The sequence below is a fragment of the Physeter macrocephalus genome, chromosome 11, assembly GCF_002837175.3.
Source record: "Physeter macrocephalus isolate SW-GA chromosome 11, ASM283717v5, whole genome shotgun sequence".
Lineage (NCBI taxonomy): Eukaryota > Metazoa > Chordata > Mammalia > Artiodactyla > Physeteridae > Physeter > Physeter macrocephalus.
The window spans coordinates 121,815,495-121,838,863 of NC_041224.1; positions in this window are offsets into that span (position 1 = coordinate 121,815,495).

The following is a 23,369-nucleotide window of genomic DNA, read 5'->3' on the forward strand; positions in this document are numbered from 1 at the left end:
ATATGGAATCTAAAAAATATATATATGGTTCTGAAGAACCTAGGGGCAGGACAGGAATAAAGACACAGACCTACTAGAGAATGGACTTGAGGACACGGGGGGGGGGAAGGGTAAGCTGGGACAAAGTGAGAGAGTGGCATGGACATATATACACTACCAAACGTAAAAGAGATAGCTTGTGGGAAGCAGCCGCATAGCACAGGATGATCAGCTCAGTGCCTTGTGACCACCTAGAGGAGTGGGATAGGGAGGGTGGGAGGGAGGGAGGGAGATGCAGAGGGAAGAGATATGGGGATATATGTATATGTATAACTGATTCACTTTGTTATAAAGCAGAAACTAACACGCCATTGTATAGCAATTATACTCCAATAAAGATGTTTAAAAAAAAAAATACCCTGTGTACCAGAATCTGAAAATGATTGATACTGACAAATTATAGGTCCTTCCTGAGTGGTCTTCAAAGAGTGACACATTTTCAAAACAAGTAGGAACAAGTCAGCTTTAGAGATGACAAAAACATATAACATGTACCACTAATTGCTGACTTTTATATATAGTTGACACTGGATATCACTAATCACAGTAATTACTAACAGCAATTTGCATATCCAGAGCCCATAATGAAATTTTGCTAAATTCAATTTTTTTAATTGATTTTCAACCTTCATGTTAATGTCTCTTTCATTAACATGAAGTATAGTACAAGTCTTCCCAACATTTTTTATTACACACACAGAAGATAATAAAATTTGTACCAGGTCCCCCTGCCACCCTGAGAAATGAGAGGATCAACATCTTGGCGTACCTAAAACCATGGTGGGACATCAGCTTAATATGATTAGTTTTATAGAGATCATCCTGTCTATAGTTTATCTATAATCTACCAACCCATACCAAGCAAACAGTGAGTCCTGAATATTTATAGTTAAGGTAAAATCTCATTATAAAAATTATCTTAAAGTTATTTCTATGTCTTTATTGAGTTAATTACCATGAATTATATACGACAAATGTATCATGGTCTCGTCAGTCCTTCTTGTCTATGACAAAATACTGTCACTTTGTTGTTTTGTTGGGAAACACAGTGGCACTCCTGCCAGAAAATATGCGGAGCAGGAGTGACAAGGTGGTCAACACTTTGGCTGCTGCAAAGTGAAGATATGCTGCTTAATCTAGAAAGAAACAGCTCTGCCTTCCCACAGTAGGTCCAAGAATGTGGGAGGAGTTCCTGTGGACCAGATGTGGACTATTCTGGTGAAACAGTCTGAAGTTGTTTTAAGTCCTACCCATCTAAATTCTACCCAGAAAGAAGGAGCAATGACACATCAGCAAAGGTCTTGAAGTAAGGGGCTCTCTGAAAACTAGCAATACAGAGCCAGAGGAGTCCATGAGGGAGGCTTGAAGTGCCCACAAAAGTGTGCAGGGTAAGGGCAGCTTTATATGTCTGCCAGGCCCAGAGAGCACGTGTTTTAGATCTGTATCAGCCTATCAACAGTGATGCCATCAGCTAGAAATTCCTGGGGCACTCACCTGGGCCAGAACTACCTGTGCAGAGCTGCCACAGACATTTCCCCCACTGAAGCCAGTGTTGCAGCTGGTCTGGCCCTAGTAGTTCTTATGATTGCAAGATGCACCTCAGCAACAACCATTAGGGAACTTTGAAAAAACAAGGTTTATTACTCACAGGTCCTGGAGAGTACACAGCTTGCCTCGGTCATCATGGATAGAGATTGATAGAGAGAGAGAGTGCAGACCTGGGTTTCTGCATTTATTGGGGTTGAGGGTGAGGTGCCTAGGGTTTCATAGGTTAACTCTTCATTGGTGAGCTTAAAACATAAAAGCAGGAATCAAAGCATGGGAAGGGAAAAGCAAGCAGCCAAATGGTCAGTTATCTAGGTCAACCAGAGGGGGAACTACATAGGTGGGCCAACCTAGCTCTTAAAAGTATCTAGCGGGCTTCCCTGGTGGTGCAGTGGTTGGGAGTCCGCCTGCCGATGCAGGGGACACGGGTTCGTGCCCTGGTCCGGAGGGATCCCACATGCCGCAGAGCGGCTGGGCCTGTGGGCCATGGCCGCTGAGCCTGCGCGTCCGGAGTCTGTGCTCCGCAACGGGAGAGGCCACAACAGTGAGAGGCCCGCGTACAGCAAAAAAAAAAAAAAAAAGTATCTAGCTGTGTAGTTGGCATTGGGTTTATTTGAGACAGATGTCTTTGAAGTGGATCCACAATCAAAAGCTTAATGTCACGGGGAGGGGGAAGTGTAAGCTGGGACAAAGTAAGAGGGTAGCACTGACATATATACATTACCAAATGTAAAATAGATAGCTAGTAGGAAGTAGCTGCATGGCACAGGGAGATCAGCTCGGTGCTTTGTGACCACCTAGAGGGGTGGGATAAGGAGGGTGGGAGGGAGACGCAAGAGGGAGGGGATATGGGGATATAGGTATGCATATAGCTGATTCACTTTGTTATATAGCAGAAACTAACACAACACTGTAAAGCAATTATACTCCAATAAAGATGTTAAAAAAAAAAAGAAGCTTAACGTCAGACACATTACAATCAAAAAAACTAATTGTTACGCTTTTACACTACAGCACACCACCATTCTGTGCCACTGCCTGTTCAAGTAAAAACGTCCAGATCCTCCTTCTTCCTCCTCCCTTCCACACTACAAAACTAGCAAATGGATAAGGAATGATGACAAATTGAAATTATAATGGAGTAATTACAGTTCAGGCATACAAAAATGGAGTCGAGTAGCCACTGAGGATCTGATCTCAGACAGTCTGTGCACAATGAGAACTTGAATTTTACTGAACTGTACCAGACCCAAGGACAGCACCAGCCATATTCAGAAAACACCTGCCAGCTGCAACCTCTCAGCATCTCCCCTTGTAACTATGCAAATATTTCAGACCTCAACCAATCCTTATTTAACAAGCACCTTTACTTCTCGCCAGATCCAATTATAATCCTTAGTAAACAACTCATTTAACTAACTGGAACCTTGCAGCTTTTTGCCTTTATAAGCCTCCCCCATTTTTTATTTCAGCCGAACACAATTCAAGAGCTTCTTGAATCTGTCTCCCAGGCTACAGTCCTAACAAACCCCAAATAAACACCTTTTTATGTCAATCAGGTCTCCGTTTCTGAAATTTTGGTTACCAGTATATGAGAAAACAAAAAGTTTCTTGCCCTCTATCCTCAGCAGTTGTGTTAGGTTCTTCCTGGGGGAGAAGAAAATATTAAATCACGCTAAAGAGTTTTGAGGATTGTTGGACACTGGGTATGTATTTTCTGAGTTGAGACTATCTAGAGCTTAATGTGACTCTAGGACTTTCTTTTACTTAAAGCCACCAGAAAAGTCCTGGGGCCCACCCAGATTTCTTCCGTGGGGAGAGAAAAACCACTACCAGTGGATATATTTTAAAGGACCATGAAGGATAAAAAATTAACTTGTTTTGTATTTATTCATGTTATAGGCTATACTGAAATGTGCTTAAAACAGAGAATACCTATAAATGTAAAACCTTTTCATGCTTGCTTTAAACTTTATGGAACTTCTCTGAGCTGCACACCAAAAATCTGGCCTTGTCAGACTGTTTTATAAGAGGGCTCTACATCTCAAAGTTGCCTGAGTATGTAATTGACCAAGATTAAGAACCAAGAATGAAATCAAAGTCTACATGAGATAAGGGAAATTTTCAGGCAAATTCAAGACCTAAAGTTAAATTTTTTGAAAAAAAAGAAAATGGATTTTATGTTGCCAAAGCATATATAAGCTAGAAAACAAAGTCACAGTTCTTATGGAAAATCAGATAATTACTCCAAGTTATCAAAATTATGCCCTAAAAATATAGAGAATTGAAAACATTCAATTGTTAGCATGTTGATACTTCTAATCTTTTTAAACCTGTAGAATTTATTTTTTTTACATCATCCATAAGTTACAGGTGTCACGTAAAAAGTAATTTCAGTAAATATGCTAAAAAAACATAAAGCTTTCTGTTCATGTTTTCAAAGGCCTTTCCATTTAGACTTTATACAAGATGAATTATTGAAGTGTACCCTGGAATTTTCTAGGAGTAACCCCTTCCTCATAAAAATAACATTGATCAACTGGTTTATGAAAATGAGGATAATGAGTCAGTATGGAGGAAAAAAAAACAAAGAAGAGACAAAAGATAATAATGCAGACTTTTTCAAAGCAACCTTGTACTTTTTAAAAATCATTTTTTAATTGTGACAAAATAGACATAACATAAAATTTACCATTTTAACCATTTTTAAGTATACAATTCAGTGGCATTCATTACATTCACATTGTTGTGGAACCATCTCCACCATCCGTTCACAGAACAGTTTCATCTTGCAAAACTGAAACTATGTACCCATGAGATAATATCTTCGAATTTCCCCCTCCCTCGACCCCTGGCAACCACCACTCTACCTTCTGTCTCTATGAATTTGACTACTCTAAGTATCTCATATGAGCAGAATCATACAGTATTTGCCTTTTGTACCTGGCTTATTTCACTTAGTATAATGTCCTCAAGGTTCATCTGTGTCATAGCATATGTCACAATTTCCTTCCTATTTAAGACTGAATAATATTCCATTGTATGTATAAGTCATATTTTGTTTATTCATTCATTCATTGATGGACACTTGGCTTGCTTCCATCTTTTGGTTCCTGTAAGTAAAACTGCTTTGAACATGGGTATACAAATATCTCTTCAAGACCCAGCTTTCAATTCTTTTTGGTTTATACCCTGAAGTGGAATTACTGGATCTTACGGTAATTCTATTTTTAATTTTTGAGGAACCACCATACTGTTTTCCATAGCAGCTGCAATGTTTTACATTCCCACATCCTTTCTCCACACCCTCGCTAACACGTTGTTTTCTGGTTTTTTGATAATAGCCATACTAATGGGTATGAAGTGGTATCTCAATGTAGTTTAATTTGCATTTCTTTAAGGATTACTGATGCTAGGCATCTTTCCATGTGCTTAGGGGCCATTTGTATATACTCTTTGGAAAAATGTCTATTTGAGTCCTTAGAGAAAACTTTTACTTTATTCTTTGCTATACAAATGATATTATAAGAATAGTTTTTTTAAAAAGACCATATTTTTTGTGTTCTTGGCAAGCACCACATTTATCCAGCAGTATAAAACAGTTCAGATTTCAAATCCTTTTTTTTGGAGTAGCAGTATGTGTCACTTCTTACAAGGAAAAAATATCAACACAGCTACTTTGGAATCCCGTTAAGCTCTGTGCTTTTAGATCTATGCAACCACACAGATTGGTGTGGGGATAGAAGGCACCATATCATGTCAAATGATACCGAGCTGCACTGCCCAGTACAGTAGCCATCAACTTCATATGGTTACTGAACACTTAAAATGTTCAGCAATCCAACCAACAAGGACTTACTGTATAGCACAGGGAACTATACTCAATATTTTGTAATAATCCATAAGGGAGTATGTTATAAGAAGGTGTAATGGAAAAGAATGTAAAAAAGAATAGGTGTGTGTGTGTGTGTGTGTGTGTGTGTGTGTGTGTTTGTGTATAACTGAATCACTTTGCTATACACCTGAAACTAACACAACACTGTAAATCAACTATACCTCAATAAAAATAAGTAAATAAATAATATAGTTAATTGTAACTGAGATGTGCTGTAAGTGTAAAATCTACATCAAATTTCAAAGATTTTGTATTTTTGAATAATATAAAATATAAATAATTTTTAAACTGATTATATGTTGAAATGATAATATATTGAGTTCAATAAAATATAATTAAATTTTCACCTGTTTCTTTTTACCTTTTTTAATGTAGCTATTGGAAATTTTTCAATTACATATGTGGCTCCCATTTATGGCTCACATTATATTTCTATTGGACCATGATGATCCAGAAAACTGTGGCTAAATAGACCATTTCTATGAATGTGAATACACAAGTAAACTTAAAGGTACAGAATTGAGAAAATATTCAAAATAATCCATATTGTTTTTCCAAAAATTCTTTTTCCATTACTAATACAAGTGTTGCCCCCAAAATTATCTATGTGATTAACTTAGTTCTATATGAAGTTTTTTTAGCATAAACACTGCTTCCTGCATTTACGTATGCCTTATAAGGATTTCTACGCCTATTCAGAAATAAATTGCTAGAGCTCTTTTGGGTATAGAGCCCAGGCAAAGAAATAACAATTTTTTAAAGAACACATACAACTGGTAAAGAAATAGTAACCAAAATATCTAAAGAACTTCTTCCAACCAATAAGAAAAAATTGAAAATGAAACTAGCTATACACAGAAGAGGAAACCTGCATTACACCCTGCATTACATTTCTCCATGGCACTTATCACCCCCTGCTATAATACACATTTGTTTGTATAGTGTCAGTCTCTTCCCCACTGGAATGAAAGCTTCATGAGAGAAAGGACTTTTTTTTTTTTTTTTTTTTTTTTTTTTTTTGCGGTACGCAGGCCTCTCACTGTTGTGGCCTCTCCCGTTGCAGAGCACAGGCTCCAGACGCGCAGGCTCAGTGGCCATGGCTCACGGGCCTAGCCGCTCCGCGGCATGTGGGATCTTCCCGGACCGGGGCACGAACCCGTGTACCCTGCATTGGCAGGCAGACTCTCAACCACTGCGCCACCAGGGAAGACCCAGGACTTTTTTATTATACGCCACCAGGGCTAAAACACAGAATTCCCATGGCAATACCCCAACTCAACAAGTAGTTGCTAAAAAAATAAATGCCAGCAGAAAGAAAGTTGGCAAAATGTGGGGAAAGAACTCCCAATATCTCAGACACTGCTGGTGGGAGTATAAATTGGTATTACTTCTTTCAAATGCAAGTGGACAATAATATCTACTAAAACTGGAGATGCATATACCCTAGGACACAAGAGGTACACTTCTAGAAGTGTACCCTAAAGGACTGTAGTACAGGAGAGGAGATGTATACTACAATATTACAGCATTGTCAATAATAGCAAAAACATAGGAAAAAACTTTACTGCCTATCAATTAAAAATGCACAAACATATTGTAGTTTATTCATACAACAGGATATTACGCAACACTTAAATGAGTTAGAGCCACATATATCAACATATGTAATGCTTGAAAACATAAGAATGAGTGAAAATAGCTGTAGAATGATCGATTTAATATACCATTAACATATAGCTTTATAAACAAAAAATAGCTATCTATTGGTAATAGATACATATAAAAACATGGGTGAATGATGCACAGCAACTTCAGGCTGGTGAATGAGACAAAGGAATGGACATGGGTACAAAGAGGGCTAAGAGAATTTATTTCTTTAAAGATAATTAAACAATCTGAGGAAAATCAGACGTGTTAAATTTATGTGACAAAACATGGGTATTACATTATTCTCTATACTGCTTGAAATATTTTCTATTTATTATTATTACAAAATCAGATTTAAATCAGTGGGTTCCCTCTCTCCTTGTAAGATGTAAGAGCAAGTTACTGTTAAGAGATAAAAATAACTACAACTTACACTATTTCAATCAGAGACTGGAAATACATTTTCTTTCAGCCTATTATCGCAGAAATGCTATGAAATCTCCAAACCTAATATTAACATGATTTGTTTGCAAGATATATTTTGCAAACAACAATCAACTTTTGATCTGAGGTTTCTCCAAACTTTCTTCTTACTCAGTACCTATTGTCTATTAGATACTTCTGTCACAATTTTCTTTTTTTTTTTTTTTTCACTGTTTTCTCCAATAATAAGATCTTTCTATGAGCTCTGTAGAGCTGAAAATAAATATATTCCTGAATTAATACTCTCTGGCCCAGGTTTCTAATTAAACCATACTACTCCGGTGTGGTTTTGTTTATAATTAAAGAAGTAGGATCTTATTGACAAAGCCTCTTCCTAACCCCATTAAAACACACCACATCACACACACACACACACACACACACACACACACACACACACAAATTAAAATGAAAAAGCCATGGTAGGCAGGACATTGTGAAAGCTTTTAAAATAACTATAAATGGTCATGCATGCTGGTACAAGTAGACTTCATACCTCTTTTGTTTTGCAATAGCACCTTTCACTGAGAAATCTGAAATTCTCTGAGCATTTACATCTCAACTCACCAATGCACACTGGTTTTGCCAGCACTCACATTTCCTACTCAGCTGGAATATTCGGAATCCAAGGCAATGTTTTCAAGTTTAGATATAAATGATTGAATTATGAAAATTTTTCATTATCTGCATTTTAAAATCTGTAGCATGCCAAATAAGTAGTTGGATTTTATAATCAGCTGTTGATTTAACTATCTTGCCAGTTGTGTTGTCATCATGATGTTCTTCCAGATCCTTCAGCAATGGTCCACCAAATCTTAATACAGAGTACATTTCTAACATGTGAATAAAGAGAAACCTTATCTAAAAATTCCTACTGTCCCATAAATTAGGAAATAATAAATGCAGAGCCCTTTCATGTATGAGGCTGATTTCCTAACAAACATCCAGGGAAAGTAGGTGAGCTACTTTAATTATTTAGGAAATTCCTTTTTTAAGTGTGATTGCTATGTTTGAAATATTTTTAAAAAACGATTTGTAGATCTGGATATTCCAAATACAATGTTTTGTGTAAACATATTATTTTTCAGTTTGTGAATTAACCAGGCTGATTTTTTAATTCTGGTCTACAGATCTTGAGAGAACGGTGAGAACCTCGCTGTCTGCATGCAGTGCTGTCACTGGGAAGAAATCAGTCATCATGAATATTCACTGAACACCACTGAGTGCTGCCCTAGACTGAGATGGAGAAAGCAAAAGAAAAACTGTCCATCAAATCAGAAGAAAGGGCCTCTCAGTGATTTGTGAAAAAGACAGCTGTTGAATCTGATACACTATAAGATTTTATCTCTTTTATGTCAACCCATTAATAACTTCTTTCCTCTGGAATACTCTGATTTTATTTTTACTTTTTAATACAAAATTTAAATACTAGTGATCCATTATAGATGCCTGCCTTATACAGGAGTACTGAAAATATTCAGATATTTAAATTGGTTGATCCAATTTAGACAATATGAAAGAGTTGCTTCCTGGCTGCTTATTCAATACAGCCCTGTCTGCTACCTTCCCATCTTTCTTCTAATTAGGCTGTATTGCCCAATCTGCCTTGAACTCCATTTTGAGTATTTAGCCAATATCCTTGAAGTGTTTTCAACGTTACCAAGAGAAAGTGTGGAAACTAGAAAATATTAGGACAGGATCTATCTCTCTCTACTTTTGTCTTTATACATATGGAGCACTTACTTTGTGCTATTCTATATATGTAGTGTCTTACAAATATTCTCATTTAAAGAATACAGAGTCATCATACAGCAGATACATTAAGGTCTCTGTTTTACAGATGAAGAAACTGAGGTTCAGAGAGGATCTGCCCAAAGTCACTCAACTGGTGAGTGGCAGACACCGCATGTGAACCACGCCAGACTCCAAATCTTTTACTTGAAAAGCACATGCTCCCCTGCTCTACAGAGGGCATGCATTTTACCATGCCATTTTACCAGCCCTTGCATTCCCACCTGCTTGGAGCCTTCCTCCACACTTCAGTCAGATATAATTTCCTTGCTTTTCTTTAGAACAAAGTGGAATTACTGGCCCAAAGGATTCAGGTTGGCTCTATGGACACTCTCCAGTTGACTAAAGAGCAAAATGGACAACTAACTCTAGACAAAATTGTTGATTTTTGAAGCAGCAAAGTCCTACTGAACTACCCACATACCCTTAACCCCCACTATACCTCCATCCTCACCCTATTTTTAGAGGGGCCTAAAACTGGCTCATTGCTCTAAAATAATGTTTCTTCCAAATGAACTTCTGCAAACAAAGCAAGATAGGAAGAGCCCTGTAACAGTGCAAGTGAAAGGCTGTAGTTTCTGCATACCCTGTTTTCTCAAAGCATCAGAGAAATACGCACTGGGATGGGATACAGTCACAGTTACATACAGCAGAGCTGCCCATATAAATACCTGATTGACACAGAACTGGGCTATGTACATCAACTGGCCTTACTGCTATAAATCTGAGAAAGAGCTCTGACTGACATCTCGATCCAAGGAGCAGATCCAGTAGTAGAAAATTAAAAATAAGACAGTAACAACATGGAATCTATTTTTTTAACTTCAACAACAAAAAAATTATCTTAAAGATTCAGGGGACGGGCAGACTTCTGAAAATAATTTGCTACAGAAACCAAGATAACATTCTAGAAAACTTCTGACAATAGGATATAACACCTGAAAGTCACAGGTAAGAATATGTTGAGATGAAATGAAAAAAATAATATGATTAAAGGAGAAGCAAATGAAAAAACAAAAACCTGAAATGAAAATGAAAATATGAGGTAAGAAAATCCACAAGGCACTGAGAGTTAAATGTACATTAGTGTGGAATTTGCTCTGGAAAAAAATGCATTCGTGATAGAAAGCACAAAGTTGAAAAATTATTCCACAACATGAAAAACAGGGATAAATAACTGGAAACAGCGCAGGCATACTAGATATGGAGGATGGAGAACAAAACTCCAAACTAAGAACTATAGATAGACCCTAAGAAGAAATCACAACAATTAGTACAAATGCAATAAATCAAGGAAAAAAACGTATTTAGCTGAAATGTATACATATCTAAAGAACTCATCATACTCCAAGCAAAGTTAGTAAGTAGACATATTCTGGCAAATTTTTTAAATTATAATTTTAAAAATCCAACAATAATTTAGGCAAAGAAGTTAACTACAAATAAATACAGAAATATACAATAATATATACAAATAAATAAATATACATTGTTAGGCAATGGAGAAATGGCTACAGTGTTTTAAGAGAAACTGTTTTATACTCAACTGAGCTGTTATTCGTGTGTGAAGAAAGTAGAAAGACATTCTCAATGTTACATTCTCATAAAATATAACTCTCAGGCATCGAAAGTTCCTTGAAGACACAGCCCAGACAAAAACCAGATGAATAAAAATTTTAAATTCAAGAATGTGGATAGAGAGGTAAATTAGAACTTGGTCAGTTATATAAGGAGATATTAGCTCTTCCAACGTAGCTCCTGGTAAATCCAAACTTTCCAGTAGATGTAATCTTGGTCTCTGAAAACAGACTGCATATCAGATCCCTACCCCTCACACGGACAGAATGCTCTCCCACTAGGAATGGCCCATAGTGCCTTATACACAATGTCAAAATCTATGAAACTCTGAAAACAGAAAGATGTTCTTATAAATCATTTGGTGGCAAAGTGAACTGATGTGAAATGATTTGTAGGGGTTTTTTAATCCCGCAAGTGTTAATATTCATCATTTTGTTGCATAAATATTAGTAAATTGGATTACAGCCTATTGTCACATACTCTGCTGGAATATTATATAATATGCAATATTCATCCTCTCTAAAATCCAAAATATTTTGGAATTCTAGAACACATTGAAGTGTTTCAAGTAAGAGATCAGAGAACTCGAGTAGATCAACTCACCCAAAAGGCTCACTTTCTCATAGCAACCCTAACCAGTTTATTCATCAATAACATGCTCTACCTCTCTGGACACAATGACTCTCAAGACAACTGATTTCTTTCTAGTCTCCACTGGGCTCTCAATTTTAGAAGACATTCATGGAGGAGGAGGAGTCGCGCCTGACTCTCCTTCCTGAATACCTAAACTACCTGCCCATGCTGAAAGCTGGAGAAGCAGTACTTAGGCTTCTTTAAAGTGATGAAACTTTCCACCCTCAAGACTCATTTCCAATTGCTTTTCTCCAGGCACATTTATTCTCTGTTCAAACAATTACTATTCTATCCAACCCCCTGAAAGGGTGGCAAGGCCCTTGCCATCTGAACTTAGGGAAATGTCAGGTTTAACACAGGAGGTTGTGTATTCCTGACACAGCTGTGGTACACTCCAAGTACCTGAACAATCTAGAATAGCATTCAGTGGAAATGCCACTACAATTTTGAACAACCTATGTTACAATGAAGTTTTTCTAAGATTTGCTTCAATGATGGAAAGGATCAGACTATGCTTCCCCTTACATCTCAGGCTCATTCACAGCTGAGTCATAAAACATACCCTCCTCTCTATTTCGATTCTCAAAGCCCTTACTAGTCTCTCCCTCCAGACCTGTTGACTCTGACCTGCTTATTCTCTATCATATAATATCACATAGAGATATTATTATATCTTTATCTCATCACTTCAGATTCATCTTTTGTCGTTTACCCAAAGCCTTTCACTGTATACTTGGATGGTTTAAAACCTCTCCTCACGCAGAATACAAGATTTAGCTTGCCTGTGTTCAGTGCCCCATAGCCATAGGCAAGCCCTACTCTATCTGTTAAGATCAGCACACGTTAACAGGAAAAAAACAAAATTAGGATTGAATAAGGTAACAGTTTATTGACGTCAGTTAAGAGAAGTCCAAGGATATCTAGTCCAAAGCTATTAGTGGCTTTTCCATGGTCAAATATCTATCGTTATGTTCCACTATCTAAACATATGGCTTCTATTCAGGTCATCTCATAGATGAAGATGGCTGCTAGAACCATAGCTCACATACACCTTACAGGCAGCAGGAAAGAAGAGGAGCAGAAAGTCATAGAGGACACACTTCTCAGCCAAGGCAGTTCCTAAAGATGTTCTGAAAGTCTCATTCAAAGCTTAATGCTTACCTCTCATTGTCCCAACTCACCTACATAGACTCACCCAGCAGTAAGGAAGGCTAGCTTTAATTTGGCCAGCTGTAAAATCCACACATATATGCACACAAACACTCAGAATTTTGTTCCTTGGAAGAAGGAGAAAATGAATTTAGGTTGGGCAGCTAGCAATCTACCAGCACTTTCTGCCATAGCTGCCTCAGCCCCAGCATGAGATCAGACATTTATCAGCAATAATAAAACACTCATCTCTCAATTTATACCTCATTTAGATTCATATGAAGTAGTAAGAAAATCAAAATAACTAACTGCAATTTTCTTATAATAAATAAGAGGCAAAGGGATATGTTTCAGTAGGTTGGAAAAAGCAGACATGTCTTTCTGATATTTTAATAAGAGCCATAAATAAGGAGTTTGTAGGTGGAAGATCTATTGAAAATGTCCAGGAAAGCTGTAAATAGCACTGGTCATATCACTGGCTGCTTTATTCTTTATATTTCCCATTATAGGAATACTGGCCATATCAGTGATGTCCCAGACTTACCCCTCCCCTTCCAACTGGGTAGCACTGACCAGTATTACTCATGTGTTTGCCTTTTTCAGTGCAGCCAATATCCTCTGTATTTTCCACAATGGGGCTCTCTGCAATATCAGCTGTGTTGCCCAGTCGTGATATCTCTTTAAAGTGCTAAGACACTTTTAAATACATAATAAACACACTCAGGAAACATCTAACTACACAGAACAAATCTCAGAATCCCCAAACCATGCAGTGTCATATGGCAATTGGAAAGGAGGAGGGGGAGTCTGGGAAATCTCTTCACCCAATTCACGTTGATTTTACAGGTTTCCTAAGTATCTAGCCCACAGAAGACCCAACATATATTGGCAGGCAACTTTAAAACATGTTATGCAGAAACTGTATCTGTATGTATTTAAAAGTTATCTATTCCATCATGTTTTATTCCAAAAACACAAATTAATTATATACAATATAAGAAGCAGGTATAAAATCCTCTATAAAAAAGATTCTACTTAAAGATGTGGTACATATATACAATGAAATATTACTCAGCCATAAAAAAGAATGAAATTCTGTGATTTGCAACAATGTGGATGGACCTAGAGGGTATTTTGCTTAGTAAAATAAGTCAGACAGAAAAACACAAATACTCTATATTATTACTTATATGTGGAATCTAAAAAATAAAATGAATGTATATAACAAGCAGACTCAAAGATATAGAGAAGTGGTGGTTACCAGTGGGGAGAGGGAAGGGTGGAGGGGCAAGATATGGATAGGAGATTAAAAAATACAAACTACTATGTATAAAATAAATGCAACAAGGATATATTGTATAGCACAGGGAAATATAGCCATTATTTTGTAGTAACTTTTTTTTTTTTAAACATCTTTATTGGAGTATAACTGTTTTACAATAGTGTGTTAGTTTCTCCTTTACAACAAAGTGAATCAGTTATACATATACATATGTTCCCATATCTCTTCCCTCTTGTGTCTCCCTCCCTCCCACCCTCCCTATCCCACCCCTCTCATGGTCACAAAGCACAGAGGTGGTCTCCCTGTGCTATGCGGCAGCTTCCCACTAGCTATCTAATTTACATTTGGTAGTGCATATATGTCCCTGCCACTCTCTCACTTCATCACAGCTTACCCTTCCCCCTCCCCATGTCCTCAAGTCCTCCGAATCACTATGTTGTACACCTGAAACTAATATTGTAATTCAATTTTTTTAATTTTTATAAAAGACTATTTATGTTAAAAAATTAATCTAATCTACTTTTTATCTCTATAGATTTGCCTATTCTGGGTCTTTCATATAAACTGAATCATACAATATGTGGTCTTTTGTGACTGGTTTTTTTTACTTAGCATGTTTTCAAGAATTGTATGGCATGTCAATTACATATCAAAACACCATTTTTTAAAATCAAAATTAAAAAACAAAATAATAATATAATCATAAGCTGAAAAGAAACTCACCTACAACAAATTTAAGACAATTTTAAAAATTTTTAATTGAGTACAAACTTCAGGGGAAAACTAGCAAAAAATACAACAGAAATAATCATTAATTTCAGATACTATAAATTCAAGACAAAAAGTATTAAATGTAATAAAGAAGTTTTTACTGAAAGTATAATCACAATAAAGATATAGAAGACATCAACTGTTACAAGCACTGGAACTCAAAATAAACACAATTGTGAAAGATAATTACACAACTCTCTCAGCCCTTAACAGATCAAGTGGAGAAGAAGATGTGCTCAAATATAATGAATAAGACTGAATTTGTAGGCAAATATCAAACTTTAGTCCTTCTCAGAGAATATATTTGCTTTGGAAAGTGAAACAATTACAAAAACAATCATATTCTAAGCCATAAAGATAAATTCAGTAAATCCCCAAAAGCAGAAACTGGACTGGCCACATTCTCTGAACACAAAGCAATAAAGCTAGAAATTAATCATGAGAGTTTAAACAAAAATAAAAACCATATGGAAAAAAATGTAACTTCTCCATATAAATACTAGAGTGAAAAAGAAATCCAAACGCCAACATCAGATTATTTATAAAGACAGTGAGTACACTATTTCATCAAAACTAAGGCATGTGACAAAACTTAAATGTAGAAGCAAATGTAACCTTAAATGTTTTGATTTGGTCATAAAAAAGTAGAGAATAAAAATAAATTAAGTATACAAATAAAACATCCAAATAAATGAGGAAAACAGAAGAAAATAATAAAATATAGAAATTACTTAATAGAGAAATAAATTAGAAAACATAAAATAGTATTTATATACAAATTCAAAATCTGATCCTTTAATAAACCAGTAAAATATATATCCTTGGAAATTCCATTCAAGAAAGAAAACAAATAAAAATATAGTATAAGAATAGAGACCCAACCAATACAAAAAAGACTAAAAAGCCTAAGAGAATAGCACATAATATTATAAGATGTTTGGAATAAGTGATGAATTAATAAAAAAGGAGACTTCCTCAACATAATAATATCTATCCAAACCAATACCATGCTTAATGGTAAAATACTAGAATCATTCCCATTAAAATCTTAAATAAAATAAGAAAGTATGCTTTCTCCCTTACGACTTAACACTGTTCTAGGGCTTCCCTGGTGGCGCCGTGGTTGAGAGTCTGCCTGCCGATGCAGGGGACACAGGTTCATGCCCCGGTCCAGGAAGGTCCCACATGCCGCGCGGAGCAGCTGGGCCCTTGAGCCATGGCCGCTGAGCCTGCGCGTCTGGAGCCTGTGCTCCACAACAGGAGAGGCCACAACAGTGAGAGGCCCGCGTACCGCAAAAAAAAAAAAAAAAACACTGTTCTAGAAACACTGGCCAATAAAATGAGGCATGAAATAAAAATGAGATAAAAGTATTGAAAAGAAACTAAATTATCAACTGTAAAATTTATAAAATTAATGGGAGAATTCAATAAATAGCCAGATAAAATCACATATACAAACATAAATGGCATTGCTATATACCAGCAATAAATAGGTGCAACTGATAATGAGAAAAAAGTTTCCTCTCATAATAGCAGCAAATATATTTTTTAAATACCAGGAATGACAATAATAATACCACCACAGATAACATTTACTGAACTCCAATGGAGACGGAGAAGGAATAGCCAGAGAAACAGGATTTGGGTAGATTTGTTTTAGGGATGTTTTTTCTTTCAAATTAGATGAGTCATAAGCAGGTATATAAGCCAACAAAGAGGACTCCCTTGAAAACAAAATGTTAAGTGTAATTGGGAGAAAAAGGCAAGTTGATAAATTCACCTAAGTAAACAAGTTAATTTATGAATGCACTGGCCTAGTTCCCTGACCACATTAGACATTTTACTAACAACTGTTCTTACTCCACCCTAACCTGACCTTGTGCTGTAGTGAATTACAGTCATGGAAATACCATTTCCCTGTTTGTCTGATTGTGGGAAAATCAGAACAAAAGAAAGAAATTCTTTTGACCTGATCGCCATCAATAGAGTAATCAGTGTAACTGAAACACATATCCTGATAATCATAATGATTTGTCTTTTAAAGATAAAATAATATATTACTTTGATCATGCAGATAAATGCTTCAGTTCTTCATTGCATACTGCTAGCGTGAACTTGGTCAAAATAAAATCTATAGTCCATGATTATAATTTTATTTGCATAATTACACAGGAAAGAGAGTGAGTGGGAATTTTGCTTTGAAACTTTTCTCTTTTCCACTTTCCTGGCATTGTTTCCACATGATATTTTATCTTGAATATCAAAAATAACCATGGTAGATACTGATGTATGAAGTCAGTCCCACCACACAGTGTGAGCTATGTAAATGTGAGTTTGGATCATACTGAATCACTTCTGTCTTGGCTCTATAGATATGGGAAGAATCAAGATTTTGTTGAGATTTTTAAAAAATCATTTTTTAAGTATTCAGGTTCCCAGCCACTAAGCTATTAGCACTGGGCTTTATACAGATATAAAGCTATAGAGATTTAAATATTTTTTATTTTTAGTATAAAAATAAAATGAATTCTTTTATTTAAAACAGGCTGTTGAGCTCTTTTTCTCTTCTTTGCTCTTCTGTTTATTCTTTTAATTAGTCCCCTTTTTACAATTTTCCTCTTTTCAGCACTAATTATGAAAGTGATGAGTGGGTCTTACTTTAAGGCACGAAGCTAAAAAAATAATCTCTAAAGGCGTTGTCTTTCTATAATGGACTAAAGTAACAAGTGGGAACACTTCACACTATTTTGGCTGATAGTACTAATTTAGGTTCCACTCAAGATCCACTTGGGAAAAGCATACATTGATTCTTTCCATACGCAGCATGAAGCAACTCAAATTTAGAAGATACCACAGGTCAGGTCAGAGGACATTTGTGTGGGGGAAGTTTACTGAGGTGTGCTCTCAGGACCAATACAGTACTTGTAAAGGAGTGAAGAAAGAAGGATTGGGCAGATGAAGATAAACTTTGTAGCAATCTCAACAAAGGCCTCAGCTAATCCCATAAAAAGCTTTGGAGCTGGAATGACCCTTTGAGGTTGTCCTGTGTTGGGAAGAAATAGAGCTTTTATAGTCCCACATGGACATATCTTTGGATGTGGGCTGCCTTCCCCACCAGGGAGTGAGGGCGACCTTGGCCAACACAGCTCTTTTCAGCCAAGGGCAAGTCCCAGAGACTCAGGTGAGGGCTGTCGGCTGCCAACATTCCCAGAAATTGGTAAAATGAGTGCTTTAGTCCTGAGGAGAGGGGATTTGGACAGCATAATACAGCATCTACCACACAGGAACAGCAGGAAACATTTTTTTAATCTAAAGCTTCTAACCAAGAGGCATGTCACAGAGGTTACTGGGCTGAGAATCAAAGGAACTATATGTTATCTTGTCACTTCCACTAAAAAAAAAATTTGTGGCTTTTGGAAAGTCACTTTTCCTCTCTGTCTTCAGCTGTAAAATCAGAGTTTTGACAAGAGAATCACCTATGGTCTCTTCTACTTTGACAACCCTAATTTGGGTGCCTTAATTTTCAGCAAAATCAAGAGGAAAGGATTTCAAATGTAGTCCATGCCTCATAAAAAGTTTAGTTTCACTTAGATTTTAAAGTATTGGATTCTATTATTTCCCAGTCAGATTAGATCCCAAAACTCCAAAGTAATTTTCAAGTCCCTCTGATAGTATTAATACAGGTACCTTTTAACTAAATCTAAGAGCAAAATTTAAGTCCCTGAAGAGGAAGAATGAAGATGATTGATCATAGAATTCTAGCGCTGAGACTATAGAATCCCAGGCTGCTGGCTTCAAACTGGGAATTCAAAGGAACTTCTTTAACCCTAACTCCATCATCATTCATTTTTTCAAAGAAATAAAACTGCAGTGAACCCATAATGAATGTGATTATCCTTGTAAAACCTAGTTCTGCTATGTTTCTTCTACTGAGAAGTGGAATAGCCCACACTACCTCCTTTATTATCTTCTGTCCCTCTTTGAAAAGGTCATTAGCTACATCTGGGGTCCCCATTACTCAGAACAGTCAATTGATAAAGAAAAGTCATCTGCCTTTCCAAATGTATGAAAGTCAGCCATCTTTATTTGGACACTTTAATATAATTGCCCAGGAGAGGTACAAAAAAAACTAAAATGACTACATTGGATTTCCTGTCTCACTCTATTAGAACTTGCGTAGCATCTTTTTCCCTTAGAGGAACAAAGCAGAGAGAACTAAAAATAGAGGACATTGATCTTTTCCTGGCACTAAGCTTCATGAAGAATAGCTTTCTGCAAAAGAGCAGCTTTATTTCATCTATTTAAGAATTCCACATTGTATGTGCAACATAGCATTTTCTTTAATGTATTCCATTCCTAGTTCTGTCTTTTATTTTGTCAACAGCAACTTTAATGTTAAGGATTCATACCAAAAAGAGGAGGCTGAAAATACATAGTTCAGAATGAAATGACTCCTCTTTTTGTCATAGACAGGAAGCTAACTTAAACTGATGTTAAACTGTCACTGAACATGAAAACAAAAAATGCAAGCTGCTGATTTTAGCAGAACTTGTATACTGTTTACACTGTGAAAGCCCATTTTTAGTTATTTCAAACAATTTTCTATTAAAAGCACTGACATGTTTCCTGCTGTTTTCATCAGGCATATGTTTTCATTTTCTACTACAATGTTTCCATGTACTTGTATATGATTATGCCCCAATTTCTGTGTAACTCTTCAAATATGTAAGGATAAGACTGTGCATTTTTGTACTAAGAAGGGAATTCTATGTCTTTTTCAACAAAAGCCATACTAATTAGCGCATCCTATCAAGTTTTCAAAACTAAGAAAGGATGTCAAAATAGTCCTTAAAGATTGATAACTAACAAAGAATAACAACAATAATTTCTGACATCTAAGTCTCACCTAAGTGCACACTTAGTTTGTTTTTCTTTCAAAACATTAACCTGATTCATGCCCCAAGTAAAGATACTGAAAGAGCCAGTTTCTTGGACTGTGGAGTCCATTTGTGATATGCCACACCCCCACCTGGGTCCTCTACTGTGAATATCCTCAAGGGCTGCCTTGAGGCCTGCATACTTCCATTACGGCCAGAGAAATGTTTCTAGAACAATATGGGCAGTGACCACAGAACACAGAAATGCGGTATTTTGGTATAAAAATATTTTTGCTAAGAGTAAATGGAGATAAATTGTTGACAGGGCAGAAATGAGGTTTCTTGCAATTCAGCCTTGAGAGAGAGAGAGAAAGAGATCAAGTTCTACTAAAAATACCCATAGACCTGGAGACTCCCTGGTGAGGAACGTAGGTGGAGTCTAGACAGGGTGCCAGCTGGCTCTGCTAGGCAATGACTTGGAGTGGGTCAAACTCTCTGAGCCTGGGTATCAGAATGGGTCTAGAAAACACTCTGAGTCCAAGGAGTTGTACTTTGAGCTATGCAGAACCAACTCTGGTTTCCTGTCCAAAGCATGAAGTTGCACTGCATCTCCAAAGTCAAGATAAACCAGGAATGAGAATAAACAAACTACTGTTGTGGGTTAAATTGTGCCCCTGAAAAGATACATTGAAATCTTATCTCCTGGTACCTGTGAATGTAACCTTATTTCAATATAGGGTCTTTGTAGATGTAATCAAGTTACGATCCACACTGGATTAGAGTGGACCCTAATCTGATATGACTCGTGTGTCCTTATAGGAAGAGACACAGACACGTGCACTGAGGGAAGATGATACCAAGACATAAAGAGAAATGCATGTGATTGGAGTGATGTGTCTACAAGCCAAAGTGATGTGTCTACACCAAAACTGCCAGAAACCACCAGAAGCTAGGAAGAGGCAAGGAAGGACCCCCTCTTAAGAGAGTATGGCCCTGCCAACATCTTGATTTCAGAATAGGCTTCAAAGCTGTGATAAATTTCTACTGTTTTAAACCACCAAGTTTGTGGTAATTTGTTATAGCAGCACTAGAAAACTAAGAGACCTGCCTTGAGAATGGGAACAAGAGGCAGAGATGAGCCTGCATTGAGGGAACTGGAGAAAGTATCATGAAGCAAGCAACATTTGAACTGTATCTTAACAATCAGATATTATTTCAATAAGTTGAGATGATAGAAGACAACCCAGTAGACAAATACCGCATGAGTGAAAGGGAGCAGTAGAAAAAGGCTGGTCATGTTTGGGAAACACCAGCAAGTCCAATTTGAACATGCCACAAAGTGTGTATGGAATAGAGGGAGGTAAGACTACAATGTGAGCTGAAGCCATATGGAGCAGAGCAGCCTAAGGAGTTCTGACTTAACCCATAACTAATAAACAGCTATTGAACTCCTTTTGGCAACATGTGATTTGATCAGAGCCAAGCTTAGGAAGATTAATGTGTCAGTGTATGTAGCGTGGCTTGGGGAAAGGAGAGAAACAGAAAAGAAGGTGAAAACCAGTTAGGAAGTTACTGTAGTAGTCCAAGAAAATAATAATAATAATAATACAAAATTGAATGGAGGCAAGAAACAAAAGAAACAGAAGTATAAGCTTTGTCAAGATAGAATTGAAAGTTCTAAACACCTGATTTCACATACGGATGAAAAGAATAAATGAAAAATAACTGAGCCTGGGTGGCTAAGATGAGAGAGACATCATTAACAGAGATAGTTAAGTTGGAAGGGAGGTGGATTTAGGGAAAATAAGAGTTTGAGAAGCTGATTTATGCCAGGTTAATCTGAATTCTTGCCTGCTACACAAAGATGCTTCATTCTTGCTTGAGAAGTCTCAGAGCCAGTTCATATCTCAGCCTAAGGTATATAGCATTGAGCTGGGAGTCGGGGGGAAGACAAAGGAGAAAATGGGGGGGGGAAAGACTCTAAACATACTTGATAACATCTCAACAGGTCACATGTATGGATCCCCTGAGGAATCAGAAAGCACCACGATTTGAGGTTGAATAAGCCACAAGCCACAGTCTTGACTGGGACACAGGACAACTTTTTCCCCACCTCATCTGTCCTGGGGAATCTTAGAGAGGGGTGGATATGTCTGCCTTGGAAAACAGACCAAGGACCTACAGGGGGCCCACAGGTTAGTGCTCTGTCTGATTCAAAAGGGAAAATAAAGCTTGTGTAAATCCCCAAGTGCACATATTTTACTAAGCAGAACGTATGACAAGAAGTATTTAAATATAATGACGTTTTAAAAGGAATGTGCAAATTTCTAGGTCAAAGTTAATTAATACTTTTAAGGGCACTAGGATATCTAGTTATACATGTTAAATTATGCACCCTGGAAAACTACAAGAACCCCATTTGAAAGTTCTTATTCTGAACGAAAAAAATGGAACTCTCAATTATTAAATTAATACAGATACAGAAATTACTAACCAGAAGAAGAATGTGTTATAGATAATGCTAAAGGAAAAGTGTAGCCTTCTTCATTCAGTAGCACCTACTCTAGACAAGACACTGGCACTGGAGAAGCAAAAAAATATATGACCCATACTCACATGGAGATTACAGACAAAATATAGGGAAACCAACAAATAAGTAGGTGAAACAAACAAAAGACGCTGTGATAGAAAATAATGAGTAGAGGACATCTACTTTAGATAGGGTGGGCATGGAAGCCCTCTCTGAGAAGCTGACCTTTAAGATGAGATCTTCGGATGAGAAACAACCAACCTTTATAAGAACTGGAAGAGAGAATGTTTCTGCCAAAATGAATGGTTAAAATACCCTAAGACAAGAAAGCCCTCAGCATGTTCAAGGAACTGAAGGAAAAGACCACTCTGCATGGTACAAAGGGAGGGAAGACAAGAAAGGCACAAGATTAGGCTGCCAAGAATAGCAGGAGCAAGACTGAGCAAGCCTGATAGGGCACCAGAGAGTTGGGAACTAGGTCTGAGCACAATGGGAAGCTGAAGAAGAACTTTAGACTGGGAAACGTGATCTAATTTTCTTGCTTAAAATTTTATCTTTTTTGCTGTATAGAGAATAAATAGCACAGAGCTGGGCAAACTCCAGATATTCAGTAAGTGGCAAGAATAGAAGACAGAAGACACGGAAGGAGGCTCTTTGAACAATCCAGCTGAGAAATTAGGAGATGGATATATTCAAGAGATGTATGAGATAAAACTGACAGGAATTAAGGACAGATTGGAATAGAGAGGTAATGGACAGGGAGGAATCAAGAGTAACTCCCAGGGACTTCCCTGGTGGCACAGTGGTTACAAATCTGCCTGCCAATGCAGGGGAATCGTGTTCGAGCCCTGGTCCGGGAAGATCCCACATGCCACGGAACAGCTAAGCCCGTGCACCACAACTACTGAGCCTGAGCTCTAGAGCCCGCGAGCCACAACTACAGAGCCCATGTGCCACAACTACTGAAGCCCACGCACCTAGAGTCCTTGCTCTGCAACAAGAGAAGCCACTGCAATGAGAAGCCCGCGCACCGCAAAGAAGAGTATCCCCCTCTCACCACAGCTAGAGAAAGCCCACGTGCAGCAACAAAGACCCAACACAGCCAAAAATAAATAAATACATTTTAAAAAAAGAATAACTCCCAGTGTG